At 36.5% G+C, this 13927-nt stretch overlaps 1 long non-coding RNA gene across 1 annotated transcript; it reads right to left on the reverse strand.

Annotated features, from left to right (window-relative positions):
• Nucleotides 1–1590: 1590 nt before the first annotated feature.
• On the reverse strand, nt 1591–11531 carry LOC123532339 (uncharacterized). Its single transcript, XR_008366530.1, has 3 exons — nt 11184–11531; nt 2705–3294; nt 1591–1781 (listed from the first exon to the last, which is right to left on the reverse strand). It is a non-coding gene; the product is annotated as an uncharacterized LOC123532339 (long non-coding RNA).
• Nucleotides 11532–13927: the final 2396 nt, after the last annotated feature.

Here is a 13927-nt window from a genome sequence, read left to right on the forward strand (position 1 = left end):
GGCACCTAAGAATGGCTCTGCAATTGCAGAGTTCCCTATCCAAAGGACCTCGGACAAAGGGTGATCACAAAAGCTCATCTTGTCAATATGTCGTCACCTCAACGCAACAAAGTTGTATCTTATTATAAATTTATAGTAAGATATGACCGTTGCGTTGAGGCGACGATGTGACAGGTGAGCTAATAATTATCCTAGGTTTCACATTTTGGGGGAACACCAAGAAAGAGGAATATAGAAATAACCAATAAAAAAACACCTTCTACAACCGGAATTATAGATATTAAGATGTACATAAATTATACTGTCAAAAGTTAGAACTGCAATGTTTTATATATTATAATACCAGTTTTTATTAAATTGTCAGAGGATAAATGGTATATAAAAAATATGTCTATTACCTTTATAGCACTGTCAGCTGTGGCATCCAACACCTGTGTTAGTGGTCTGTTGCAGTCAACATGCAACCTAAAAAGAACAGAAGCAAACCATCTCCAAACAAAAACCAACTGTCTCCGAAAAAATAATCTACAAAAATAAACACCTTCCAAAATTCCACCACAGCAATGGAAAAAAAAACGCGCGTCCCGCCCTCGTTTTCACAATGCCGCCTTCGCACGCAATTAAATCATAACATATATAAAAAAAATGGTATTTATTCAGATTTTAAAACATGTCATAACATTAAAATATGAACAAAACAGAAAACAAACTATCAGCTCTCCTAATTGCACAACCCTCTGAAAATAGAAAAAAAATCTATACAACACAAACATAAAAATATTGCAATAAAAACATTATCTCTGTAATTCCGGTTGCAAAAGACAACTCGGTTTTCATTCAGAAAAAGAATTTAACACTCAGTAGCTAAGAGATTTAGCTTAAACAATTTTAATGGTATGTAAAAATGTGTCTATTACCTTTACAGCAGTGTCAGTATTTGTTTGCTGAATTCACAGCTTCCTTTGTCTTAAAAGAAATCATCCAAATGTCCCACCTCTGAACAAAAGGTATTAAACCATCTCCAAACAAAAACCAACTGCCTCCAAACAAAAAACCTACAAAAATAAACACCTTCCGAAAATCAAACACAGCAGTAGAAAAAAAAACGCGCGTCCCGCCCTCGTTCCCACAATGCCGCCTTCGCACGCAATTAAATCATAAATATAAAAAAAAATGGTATTTATTCAGATTTTAAAACATGTCATAACATTAAAATATGACAACGAAAACAAACTATCAGCTCTCTAATTGCACAACCCTCTGAAATAGAAAAAAAATCTATACAACACAAACATAAAAATTTGCAATAAAAACATTATCTCTGTAATTCCGGTTGCAAAGACAACTCGGTTTTCATTCAGAAAAAGAATTAACACTCAGTAGCTAAGAGATTTAGCTTAAACAATTTTAATGTAGTAAAAATGTGTCTATTACCTTTACAGCAGGTCAGTATTTGTTTGCTGAATTCACAGCTTCCTTTGTCTTAAAAAAATCATCCAAATGTCCCACCCTGAACAAAAGGTATTAAACCATCCCAAACAAAAACCAACTGCTCCAAACAAAAAACCTACAAAAATAAACCTCGAAAATCAAACACAGCAGTAGAAAAAAAAACGCGCGTCCCGCCCTCGTTCCCACAATGCCGCCTAGCACGCAATTAAATCATAACGTATATAAAAAATGGTATTTATTCATTTTATTCAGATTTTAAAACATGTCATAACATTAAAATATGTACAAAACTGAAAACAAACTATCAGGTCTCCCAACTGCAGATCACTCTGAAAACAGAAAAAAATATCTATACGACACGAACATAAAAATATTGCAATAAAAACATTATCTCTGTAATTCCGGTTGCAAAAGACAACTCAATTTTCATTCAGAAAAAGAATTTAACACTCAGTTGCTTAAGAGAATTAGCTTAAACAATTTTCACTGTCCCTCAAAATGTGAGCCTGGCCGATGTAATGTCCTGATCCTCTTTCACAACTTGCAATTACTTACTGTTCTTGATACCACCCATTTGACTCTAAAGACCAGTTATATTATTTTTTAGCAGACTTCGAATGCTTTCCATAGGAGAGGCATTATCAGCTGCATACTTACATACTTCAAATGCTTTCCATAGGAGTGGCATTATCCGGCTGTATACTTAAGGCTTCAAATGCCTTTCAATATGAGAGGCATTATCCGGCTGCATAGTTACAGGCTTCAAATGCCTTTCCAAAGGAGACGCATTATCCGGCTGCATACTTACACAACCTTATACTTGAGAGATCTTCCCTATCTAGCTGAAAGAGAAATGGGCACCTAAGAATGGCTCTGCAATTGCAGAGTTCCCTATCCAGAGGACCTCGGACGAAGGGTGATCACAAAAGCTCATCTTGTCAATATGTCTTCACCTCAACGCAACAAAGTTGTATCTTATTATAAATTTATAGTAAGATATGACCGTTGCGTTGAGGTGACGATGTGACAGGTGAGCTAATACTTATCCTAGGTTTCACATTTTGGGGGAACACCAAGAAAGAGGAATATTGAAATAACCAATAAAAAAACACCTTCTACAACCGAAATTATAGATATTAAGATGTACATAAATTATACTGTTAAAAGTTAAAATTGCAATGTTTTATTATTATAATACCAGTTTTTATTAAATTGTCAGAGGATAAATGGTATGTAAAAATGTGTCTATTACCTTTAGAGCAGTGTCAGCTGTGGCATCCAACACCTCTGTTAGTGGTCTGTTGCAGTCAACATGCAACCTAAAAAGAACAGAAGCAAACCATCTCCAAACAAAAACCAACTGCCTCCGAACAAATAACCTACAAAAATAAACACCTTCCAAAATTCCACCACAGCAATGGAAAAAACCCGCGCGTCCCGCCCTCCTTCCCACAATGCCACCTACGCACGCAATTAAATCGTAACATATATATTAAAAAAAAGGTATTTATTCAGATTTTAAAACATGTCATAACATTAAAATATGTACAAAACATAAAACAATCTATCAGCTCTCCCAACTGCAGAACCCTCTGAAAATAGAAAAAAAAAATCTATACAACACAAACATAAAAATATTGCAATAAAAACATTATCTCTGTAATTCCGGTTGCAAAAGACAACTCAGTTTTCATTCAGAAAAAGAATTTAACACTCAGTAGCTAAGAGATTTAGCTTAAACAATTTTAATGGTATGTAAAAAATGTGTCTATTACCTTTAGAGCAGTTTCAGCTGTGGCATCCAACACCTGTGTTAGTAGTCTGTTGCAGTCAACATGCAACCTAAAAAGCAGTAACACAAAAACATGACGTCTAATTATATCATACCTAAAACACAAACTAATCTATCTGTTTGCTGAATTCACAGCAGCAAATTCCCAGCTCCTTTGTCTGGAAAGAAATCATCCAAATGTCCCACCTCTGAACAAAAACAAACCATCTCCAAACAAACCTATAACAAGAGGACCATGATGGTCCTGAATCGCTCACCTCTTCCCACATGACCCAGTTTCGAGTATGACGTCATTTTTTCTATTATTTGACACAGTGACCTAGTTTTTGAGCTCATGTGACCCAGTTTTGAACTTGACCTAGATATTATCAAGATAAAAATTCTGACCAATTTTCATGAAGATCCATTGAAAAATATGGTCTCTAGAGAGGTCACAAGGTTTTTCTATTATTTGACCTAGTTTTCGAAGGTACGTGACCCTGTTTTGAATTTTATCCAGATCATCAAGGTGAACATTCTCACTAATTTTTATGAAGATCTCATGAAAAATATGGCCTCTAGAGAGGTCACAACGTTTTTCTATTTTTATACCTACTGACCTAGTTTTTGACCACACGTGACGTGACCCAGTTTCGAAACTGACCTAGATATCATCAAGGTGAACATTCAGATCAATTTTCATGAAGATCCATTGAAAAATAGGGCCTCTAGAGAGGTCAAAAGATTTTAATAATTTTTGACCTACTGACCTAGTTTTTGACCACAGTTGACCCAGTTTCAAATTTGACCTAGATATCATCAAGAACATTCAGACCAACTTCCATACAGATCCCATGAAAAGTATGGCCTCTAGAGAGGTCACAAGTTTTTTTTATTATTTGACCTACTGACCTAGTTTTTTAGGGCACGTGACCCAGTTTCAAACCTGACCTAGATATCATCAAGGTTAACATTCTGACCAATTTTTATGGAGATCCATTCACAAGTATGGCTTCTAGAGAGGTCACAAGGTTTTTCTATTTTTAGACCTACTGACCTAGTTTTTGACCGCACATGACCCTGTTTCGAACTTGACCTAGATATCATCAAGATGAACATTCAGACCAATTTTCATACAGATCCCATGAAAAATATGGCCTCTAGAGAGGTCACAAGGTTTTTATATTATTTGACCTACTGACCTAGTTTTTGAAGGCACGTGACCCACTTTCGAATTTGACCTAGATATCATCAAGGTAAACATTCAGACCAACTTTCATGAAGATCTCATGAAATATATGGCCTCTAGAGAGGTCACAAGGTTTTTCTATTTTTAGACCTACTGATCTAGTTTTTGACCGCATGTGACCGAGTTTCGAACTTGACCTAGAAATCATCAAGATGAACATTCAGACCAACTTTCATACAGATCCCCTGAAAAATATGACCTTTAGAGAGGTCACAAGGTTTTTCTATTATTTGACCTACTGACCTAGTTTTTGATGGCACGTGACCCAGTTTCGAACTTGACCTAGAAATCAACAAAGTGAAAGTTCTGACCAATTTTCATGAAGATCTTGTGCAATATATGGCCTCTAGAGAGGTCACAAGGTTTTTCTATTTTTAAACCTACTGACCTAGTTTTTGATGACACGTGACCCAGTTTCGAACTTGACCTAGATATCATCAAGGTGAACATTCTGACCAATTTTCATGAAGATCTTGTGAAATATATGGCCTCTAGAGAGGTCACAAGGTTTTTCTATTTTTAGACCTACTGATCTAGTTTTTGACGGCACGTGACCCAGTTTCGAACTTGACCTAGATATCATCAAGATGAACATTCTGACCAACTTTCATAAAGATCCCATGAAAAATGTGACCTCTAGAGTGGTCACAAGCAAAAGTTTACGGACGCACGCACGCACGACGGACACCGCGCGATCACAAAAGCTCACCTTGTCACTTTGTGACAGGTGAGCTAAAAACCAACCACTCCCAACAAAAACCAACTGCCTCCGAACAAATTAACTACAAAAAATTTGAAACTGAAGGTTTAAAATGGTGCAATCTGGTGTATTTTGGGGTGTTTTTTCTTTACTTTGTCTACCTATATTTTTGTATACAATAAAGACATAAAAACATAATTCCTCTTAAAAATGCATTTGTGACATCACATAACAAGAGTGTCAGAATGTCACAATATACGCCCGTCACAGCAAATTTCTTTACACTAGCACCTGTATTTGCAAATGGAATTTTAATTTTCTAGTTGTTTACAATGTTGTTTTTTTTTTAAGAAATTATTGTAATTCTTTTATTTTTCCAAGTCCACAAAAAAAATCCTTACCAGGTAGAGATACCTTAAAATACACCCAAAATTTGAAAGTAACATCAATGTTCTACCACAGAAAAGTGGTCTTGGTTTTTCCCTATGGTCAATTATAAAAAAGTAACAATGTAAGTTATTTATAGTAACTACTAAGGGAAGTTAATCTTTAGAGAAAAAAAAATTGTAAGTCCGCACAAAAATCTTTACCAGGTACAGATTGGTCAAAATACTCCTCAAAATTGGATGTAGCATGCATGTTGTACTACAGAAAAGTGGTCTCGATTTTTCCCTACGCCTAGTAATGAAGAAGTTACAATATAAGCTATTTATAGTAACAACAAAGGGAAGTAATTCTAAAGGAAATGTGCATGACATTTCCTCTCATGATGGTGTATAATTGTGCCAAGTTGCATCAAAATCCCTCCATGCATGAAGAAGAAATGCTTCGGACAAAGTCATTCTTGTATCTGACCTTTGGCGTCTAAATGTGACCTTGACCTTAGACCTGGGGACCTGGGAATTGCGCATGACACTCCGCCTCATGGTGGTGAACATTTGTGACAAGTTACATCAAAATCCCTCTATGCATGAAGAAAGAATGCTCCGGACAAAGTTTTCATTCTTGTATCCTTTGACCTCTAAGTGTGACCTTGACCTTAGACCTAGGGACCTGGTTCTTGTGCATGACACTCCGCCTCATGGTGGTGAACATTTCTGACAAGTTATATCAAAATCCCTCTATGCATGAAGAAGAAATGCTCTGGACAAAGTTTTCATTCTTGTATCCTTTGACCTCTAAGTGTGACCTTGACCTTAGACCTAGGACCTGGTTCTTGCGCAAGACACTCCGTCTCATGATGGTGAACAACTGTGCCAAGTTTCATCAAAATCCCTCCATGCATGTAGAAGATATGCTCCGGACAAAGTCATTCTTGAATTTGACCTTTAACCTCTAAGTGTGACCTTGACCTTATACTTAGAGACCTGGTTCTTGCGCACGACACTCCATCTCATGATGGTGAACAACTGTGCCAAGTTTCATCAAAATCCCTCCATGCATGTAGAAGACAAAGTCTGTGGATGCCGCCCACCCGCCAGGGGCGTTCCCATAATACGTCCTGTTTTTCAAACGGGCGTATAAAAAGGGAAGTAATACAAAAAAATTATTGTAAGAGAACAAAAAAGGGATCTGCAAAATAAAAACAGCACTGCAATGCAGAACAATATACACAAAGCAAAGTCATATATGACCCCTAAGTGTGACCCTGACCTTGAAGCGAGTCATCAAAAACATGCGTTCTGCATGTCGCCTCAGTGTGGTTAACATTTGTGCCAAGTTTCTTTGAAATCCTTCAAGCAGTTCAAGAGTTACTGAGCAGACACGAAACACTCATGACCTTTGACCCCTAAGTGTGACCTTGACGGTAGTTATCCGAAACAAGCACTCTGCACGTCATCTCAGTGTGGTGAACATTTGTGTCAAGTTTCTTTGAAATCCTTCAAGGGGTTCAAGAGTTACAGAGCAGACACGAAATTGCTAACGGACAGACACCACCGACGTCATAACATAATACGTCCCTTCGGGTGTATAAAAAGTAATTTTGATTGTTTCCCTGTAACAATTGAGCCATTAAAAAAGGCAATCATGAACATTTTGAGGTGTAGATCTATTGCTTCTAGGTCCGTATTTTTTGTTTCAAAAATATTTCTTTATTAATGATTGACCGTCTTTTGGGCAAGTGAGTAAGCTTTCAGAAAAATCATACTTCAAAGCCCAGATGCAGACTGTATACTTAAAAGCCCTGATGTAAACTGTTTACGTACAGCAAGTGAGCAACGGGGTACAAAACATTTATCGCAGTGCATCGTGCCAGTTAAAATAACGCTTCAAGCGGTCAGAACAGGCTGAATGGAAACTAAGAAGACTTAAAAATTAATTGATCAATTCTACATAGTTACTTACAGGTTTGCTATTTAATTTTGCTTTCAATACAAAGCAAAGATAGCGGAAATGTCCTGTATGGAAAAAGTATGCATTGGATGGGATAAAGCAGGAAAACCCACCGGTGCCCGCTCATATTGGTCACAACCAGTTAAATAGTTTTCCCTATATATTCTATATAAAACTGACATTTTTTAAAGAGCTTCCAAACAGCTAGACCCATTTCAGAGAACAAATCCTTACCTCATTTTAAAGAGTTATGATAAAACTGATATAAAATGAAGAGAAAAGTAGGGGTCATGTATCTTCTAAGAGAGATTTCTCTGGTCACATTTGCTTACTATAAACTGGCATCAAAATCACACTGCTGTGACCTGGAAGTACTACTCATACTACAACTGAGAATCACTTCACCAAATACAACCTGCTCTCACATTTTTCCTACCAAAATGTCACAAATACATCCACAATGAAATTTAAACAGGAACTAGCTTTAATTTAGACCTCTGTTGCCATGCCAAGTGAAAAATTAGTGTTCAAATACCTGGCAGCCATTACGTGACTAGACCAGACGGTTCCTTTAGTATAGTTAGGCCTATTGCTAAACTATTCGTCAGTGCTCATCACGTGGTGAGACTGATTAAAAATAGATGCGCTAAGATCCTGCACAATTCACTGACTTGGAAAACCAACAACCACATGACGTCAGCATACAAAAATAATGTTGTTTAACTGTTGGAATACACATGTAATGGTAGCGGTCAGTTAATGTTTTCATTCAACAATTAATTTCGGGTTATTATTTAATATTTTAAAGTTAATTTTTTGTTCAGTTTGAGGAAAGTAGCCGGTGGTACATCCATCAGTAGTCAGCGAAATTGCCCGCCGCCAGGGCTTGTGGAGAGCTTTGTTAACTCAAAGTCAATTTACTTCCCTATCTAGCTGAAAAAGAAAGGGACATCTAAGAATGGCTCTGTCAATGGAGTTCCCTATCCAAAAAAAACAAACAAAAAACATACTAACTTACTAGTCCTAGGTTTCACATTTTAGGGGACAGCAAGAAAGAGGAATATTTGAAATAACTTATAAAAACACCTTCTACAACCGGAAGTATAGGTATTATGATATACAAAACATGCGCGGATCCAGCCAATTTTCTCAGAAGGGGTCCCCCCCTCTCCCACCAACCATCTGGAAAATTTTGAAATTTAGCGCCTCATTTTCTGCATTCTGGTGCATTCTAGAAGCTTTTTTAAGATAACCTTTTCACTGCAATTCTATATACAATATACCCCTTATTTTCAGTTTTATGGGCTTACCTGTTAAATTTTGGGAAAATGATAAAATAAAGTTTTCTTGAAGGTAACATTCTTAGTTTCTCTTAGATAATTAATAAAAATATGAATTATGTCTGGGTCGTATGTAGCAGTAGCCGCATATACTTTAAATGCGGTCCTAATGTTGTCTTTTTTTTCATATTTTCTTTCCAACTTGTCTTCTTTCCTTTTTTAATGATTTTCCAGAGGGGGTGCCGTCCCCTGGTCCCCCCCCACCTCTGGATCCGCGCATGCATAAATTACATATTGTTATTTCATACTACCTTTACAGAACTACAATGTTTTATTCATTACAATACAGCTTATTTCAAATCGTCAGAGGACATATATGTATTCAATACCACTTTTGTAGAACTGCAATGCATTACAATACCACTTTTTATCAAATCGTCAGAGGTCATATGTATCAAACGCTCATCCAAATGATCCGCATATCTGTGCTCTCCATATTGAGCTAGGCAGTTTCAAATGTTATTCTTTAATAATATTACCATATCATCTAATATATATATATATATATATATATATATATACACACACACACACAAATTATACATGAAAAGACCGAGACAATTACCAGCCATTCCTCAGAAGGGCTTACTATAGGAATAAAAGTACCAAGATCTTCTCCTAACCTAACAAGAGCTGTCTGTTGACAGTGCGCTTGACTATTCAAAGCATTGATAGAAGTACAGGGTCAAAATATTACCCGAGATTTTCAGACAAAAGAAAAGGAACAGATAAGACAAACAATGTACACGCATTTGCGGATTTGGATAAGTTTTGCACTATAATGCAATGTGTGACCATGTTCAGGGATATAAACTAGTTATTTTTATTTAGGGGCCCAGACTGTCAAAAATAAATGTTTAACATTAGGTATATGGCATTTTCTCCAACACTTTAGGGGCCCAGTCCAAAATTTAGGGGCAATGGGCTACTGGGCCCCTGCTAATTTATATGCCTGATGTTGGTACGCAAGTGTTCAAAGTGTCAAAGCCATATATCAAACAGTTGATAGACAAAATATCGAATGGTGTGCGAAACCTAACTAATTTTTATGTCCAGAAAAGGACCATAACTGAGCTCAAATCCTTGTTCTAGGTAAGCAGACTATGAAGGTAAACAAGTGGTCAAAGTTTCAAAGCCATATGACAAACAGGTTATGCATAATATAGACTGGTACGAAAATTTTCACTGATTTCCAAGTCCAAAAAGGGCCACAATTTAGCGAAAATAGTTGACAGAGTTATGTACTCTTGCCTACAGACGGAAATCATGATGATAAGTGTTCAAAGTTTCAAAGCCACATGTCAAATAGCTTTGACAAAACGTTGACTTGTACGAAAACTAAACCAATTTCCAAGTCCAAAAAGGATAATAATTCAGCCAAAACAGTTGACAGAGTTACATTGCCTTGCCTACATATGGAAATCATAATGATAAACAAGTGTTCAAAGTTTAAAAGCCACATGTCAAATAGTTTTGACAAAACATGGACTTGTACGAAAACTGAAACAATTTCCAAATCAAAAAGGGCCATAATTCAGTCAAAATAGTTGAGAGTTGTGTACTCTTGCCTACAGATATAAATCATGATGATGAACAATTGTGCAAACTTTCAAAGCCACATGTCAAATAGTCTTGACAAAACAAGGACTTGTACACAAATTGTACAAATTTCCAAGTCCAAATAGGGCCATAATTCAGTCAAAATAGTTGCTAGTAATGTACTCTTGTCTACAGATACAGATAGAGACTGTTATAATAAACAAGGGATAAAAGTTTCAAAGCCATATGTCAAACATTTTACACAAAATGTGAATTGGTACGAAAAACTTAACCAAGATTTCTAAGTTAAAAGGGGCCATAATTCATCCAAAATCCTTGATAGAGTTAGGTACTCTTGCCTACAACTGGACATGGTGATGGTAAACAAGTGTTGAAAATTTAAAAGCTTCATCTCAAAGACTTTGTCAAAAAGTGGACTAGTATGAAAAACTTAACCAAGGTATGACGCTGATGCCATAGTGAGTAGGACAGCTCTATTTATTCTTTCGAATAGTCGAGCTAAAGTGTTTTAATGGGTCGAGTACTGCTTTTGAACAGCAGACAGTTCCGGTGTTCCTGGATCCTGAATCAAAGGTCTAGGACAAATGATTTTAGGCAATGCTTTCAGAACTTTTTTTTAAAGAAATCTTACTACCTCTTGCTTTAAGTACACCAAATAACTAACAGTTAGAAGGTCAGCATTTTCTATGAGAGATCTGGCTGAAACACTAACAGGAATACAACCTAGTCAAGAAGGTCTGGAAGAACAGGCTCAATCTGCGGAAAAGCAAGACCCACCTTGGAAAGAACTATATCTGGTAGCAGAACCTCCACTGGTCCAACTCTGGAAACTGAAGATCTTCCCATCCCCAAAGTATGTCCTATAGGCTGGCACCAAGAGAACCTCATTTGACACCTGGTCAGCAGAAAAGGCCTCGTCTAGTGACTGGGTCTCATCCACAACCATGCGGACCTCCTTACCACATACAACTGGCAGTTCCCCAACGACCTAGACAACTGACATGTCCTTCACACCTGAAAAGACAAAATTTTACATTCATAAGTTCATTTCATTCTGTTTAAGTATGACATACCAATCAGTAAGAACTAAGTGCCCCTTCTTTTCTAATCAATAATTACAAGTTCTTATTATTATTATTCTTCAAGCGATATTATCCACACCCTGGTACATGCATGGCATGCTTGCGTACATGCCAAGTATTTTTATGGTTGATCTTCCTTTTGCCACTGATTAAGTATAACATTCTTTAGGGGTATGCATAGGGGCCCAAGAGTTGCCCTTGTCTGTCCATCCCAATTTGTACCATTTGTATCTCAAAAAGTATTTGACCCAGCGTCATCAAACCTTGCAGGATTGTTATTCAGCATGGGAAGCAGTGCACCAGGGGTTTTAATTTGGATCTAAGGGTCAGACCACACCTATGGCCCTCGACTTAGTGGAAAATAGGCATAAAAAGGGCCTAATTTTGTGTTGCATTTGTCTGGATAAGTACCTGACTCTGAATTAAGAAACATTACAGGAATATTATTCAGCATGTGAAATTTTGTCTACAATACAATACAATATTATAAATTTTATTTAAAGTTGGCAAGATAGTGTCCACAAGCCAGTGAAAGACTGGTCACAATAGCTCACCTTGAGCACTTTCAAAGTTTGTGCTCGGGTAAGCTAAAAATGTGTGGACATTTTCAATATCTTGTGGACAACAAATTTCGACCGTAGATCTAGTTCATTGTAATAAGATGTTACATTACTACCGTATTTTCCCGAATTAAGCCCCCCCCCCCATTTTGGAGGGAAAAAAAGTCAACAAGACCAGGAAAAAAAAACACCTACCTCATTTTTATAAGTCCACATAATAAGTAATTTACAGTATCCAGTGTATTAAGAATTAAACACACTTTTAAACAGTCCATGTACTGTAAGTCCAAAGCATTTGTACTAAGTACGGTACGTATCCAATCATCGAACATAAAATTAAACGGTAAATACATTTTTGATTTGTTTTTAAAACCACTCGCGCACACGCTTCCTGCCGACTTTAAACAAACTTGTGGCAAAGTGTTAACCCTTTTCTTTGGCAGTTTTAAGAACTTTTAATTTAAAAGCAGGCATAGCAGCGTGTCAAACCATTGACATTGTGTATTGCGCTACTAGCTACCCGCATGTACTAAGGAAAATGTTATCGGAGTACACAGCTGTTTGGGTCATGACGTAATGTGTAATGTTGCGAGCGTGTCAAAAAAACAGACACGGAATACATGCGGTACCGTATTTAAATGCATAAAAGACACACTGCATTAAATTGGATGCCAAATAATTACGTTTTGGGGGGATTAAACAACACAAACACTTTACAGTTAGTTTGAACGATGTTTTTAATAAAGTTTTGTAAAAATTTTCATTTTTTATTTTTTTACCTCAAATGAAAATGTAATGCCCTCGGGGGCGTTTATCCGGAAAAATACGGTAACACTGAAGTCTATAATGTAGTCCAACTACCGATACCCTTTAAATACACTCTGAAATTTGAGATTACTACATTTTGGCTTCATCTGAATTTTCTGCACCCTTTGTAGTTTTGATTTTGTGACAGTCATTTTCAGTTTGGGAGAGTGGTGAATTGGTGAACATATTTTAATCAATCAACAGAATACACTCTGAAATTTCACCTGCTGAGACAACGGACAAACTTTCAATTTCACCTGCTGAGACAGTGGGTAGAGAACGGTTAATAACACTCGATTTGTGTGGTCTATGGGGCTTTTTATGAAGCGACAATGTCACATGAAGTATTAGGCCATTAATCATTAAACTGAATTTTTTCTTGTCTGCTGCTCTGCAGAAACAGGATCGAACAAAGCTTGCATTGTTCGTTGTTGATCAAAATGCCGTTTTTGCACAAAAACTCTTCTATGCGGATCATAGGTGCTAGACACATAATCAAATATTGTACTTGGAATATCTATGTATATATATGCGTATTGATTCATGCACGGAAAAGAATACATGATTCGTGCTCGGTTCCAGTAGTCCTATACAAACATTCATCTAAATTTTTTTTGTAACGCGACAACTGACGCTTCTCAACCAATTTTAGAATGGCTTTAATTTTTATGAGAGATTCCCTCAATATTTCAGAGCCCTGCTTTAAGAGTTATAAAATATTAATTGTAATTAGCATGTGAAGTTGTCCACCTGTGTTCTGTTTGTGATTTCACTCAGCCAGATTTGAGTTACCGTATGTCCCTCGACAAATAGTGAAAAATACACATAAAATGCTTCTGTTACATATATATATTAATTTTTTTTTTTTCCTAAAGTCATAAAACATTATAAAGGATTGTTTTATCGCCTTATAATGAAATTTTGCAACAGGTGTTCTCTTTCTGATTTTACTCAGCTAGGCCAGAGTTGTGAAAACAAAGTGAAAATACACAAAAAGTTCTTGAAAGATGGTGTTGCAAACATCCTAATAAAACAAGAGCTGTTGGAGGATAGCAATGCTCGACTATTCAAC

The sequence above is a fragment of the Mercenaria mercenaria genome, chromosome 12 (genome assembly GCF_021730395.1).
Source record: "Mercenaria mercenaria strain notata chromosome 12, MADL_Memer_1, whole genome shotgun sequence".
NCBI lineage: Eukaryota > Metazoa > Mollusca > Bivalvia > Venerida > Veneridae > Mercenaria > Mercenaria mercenaria.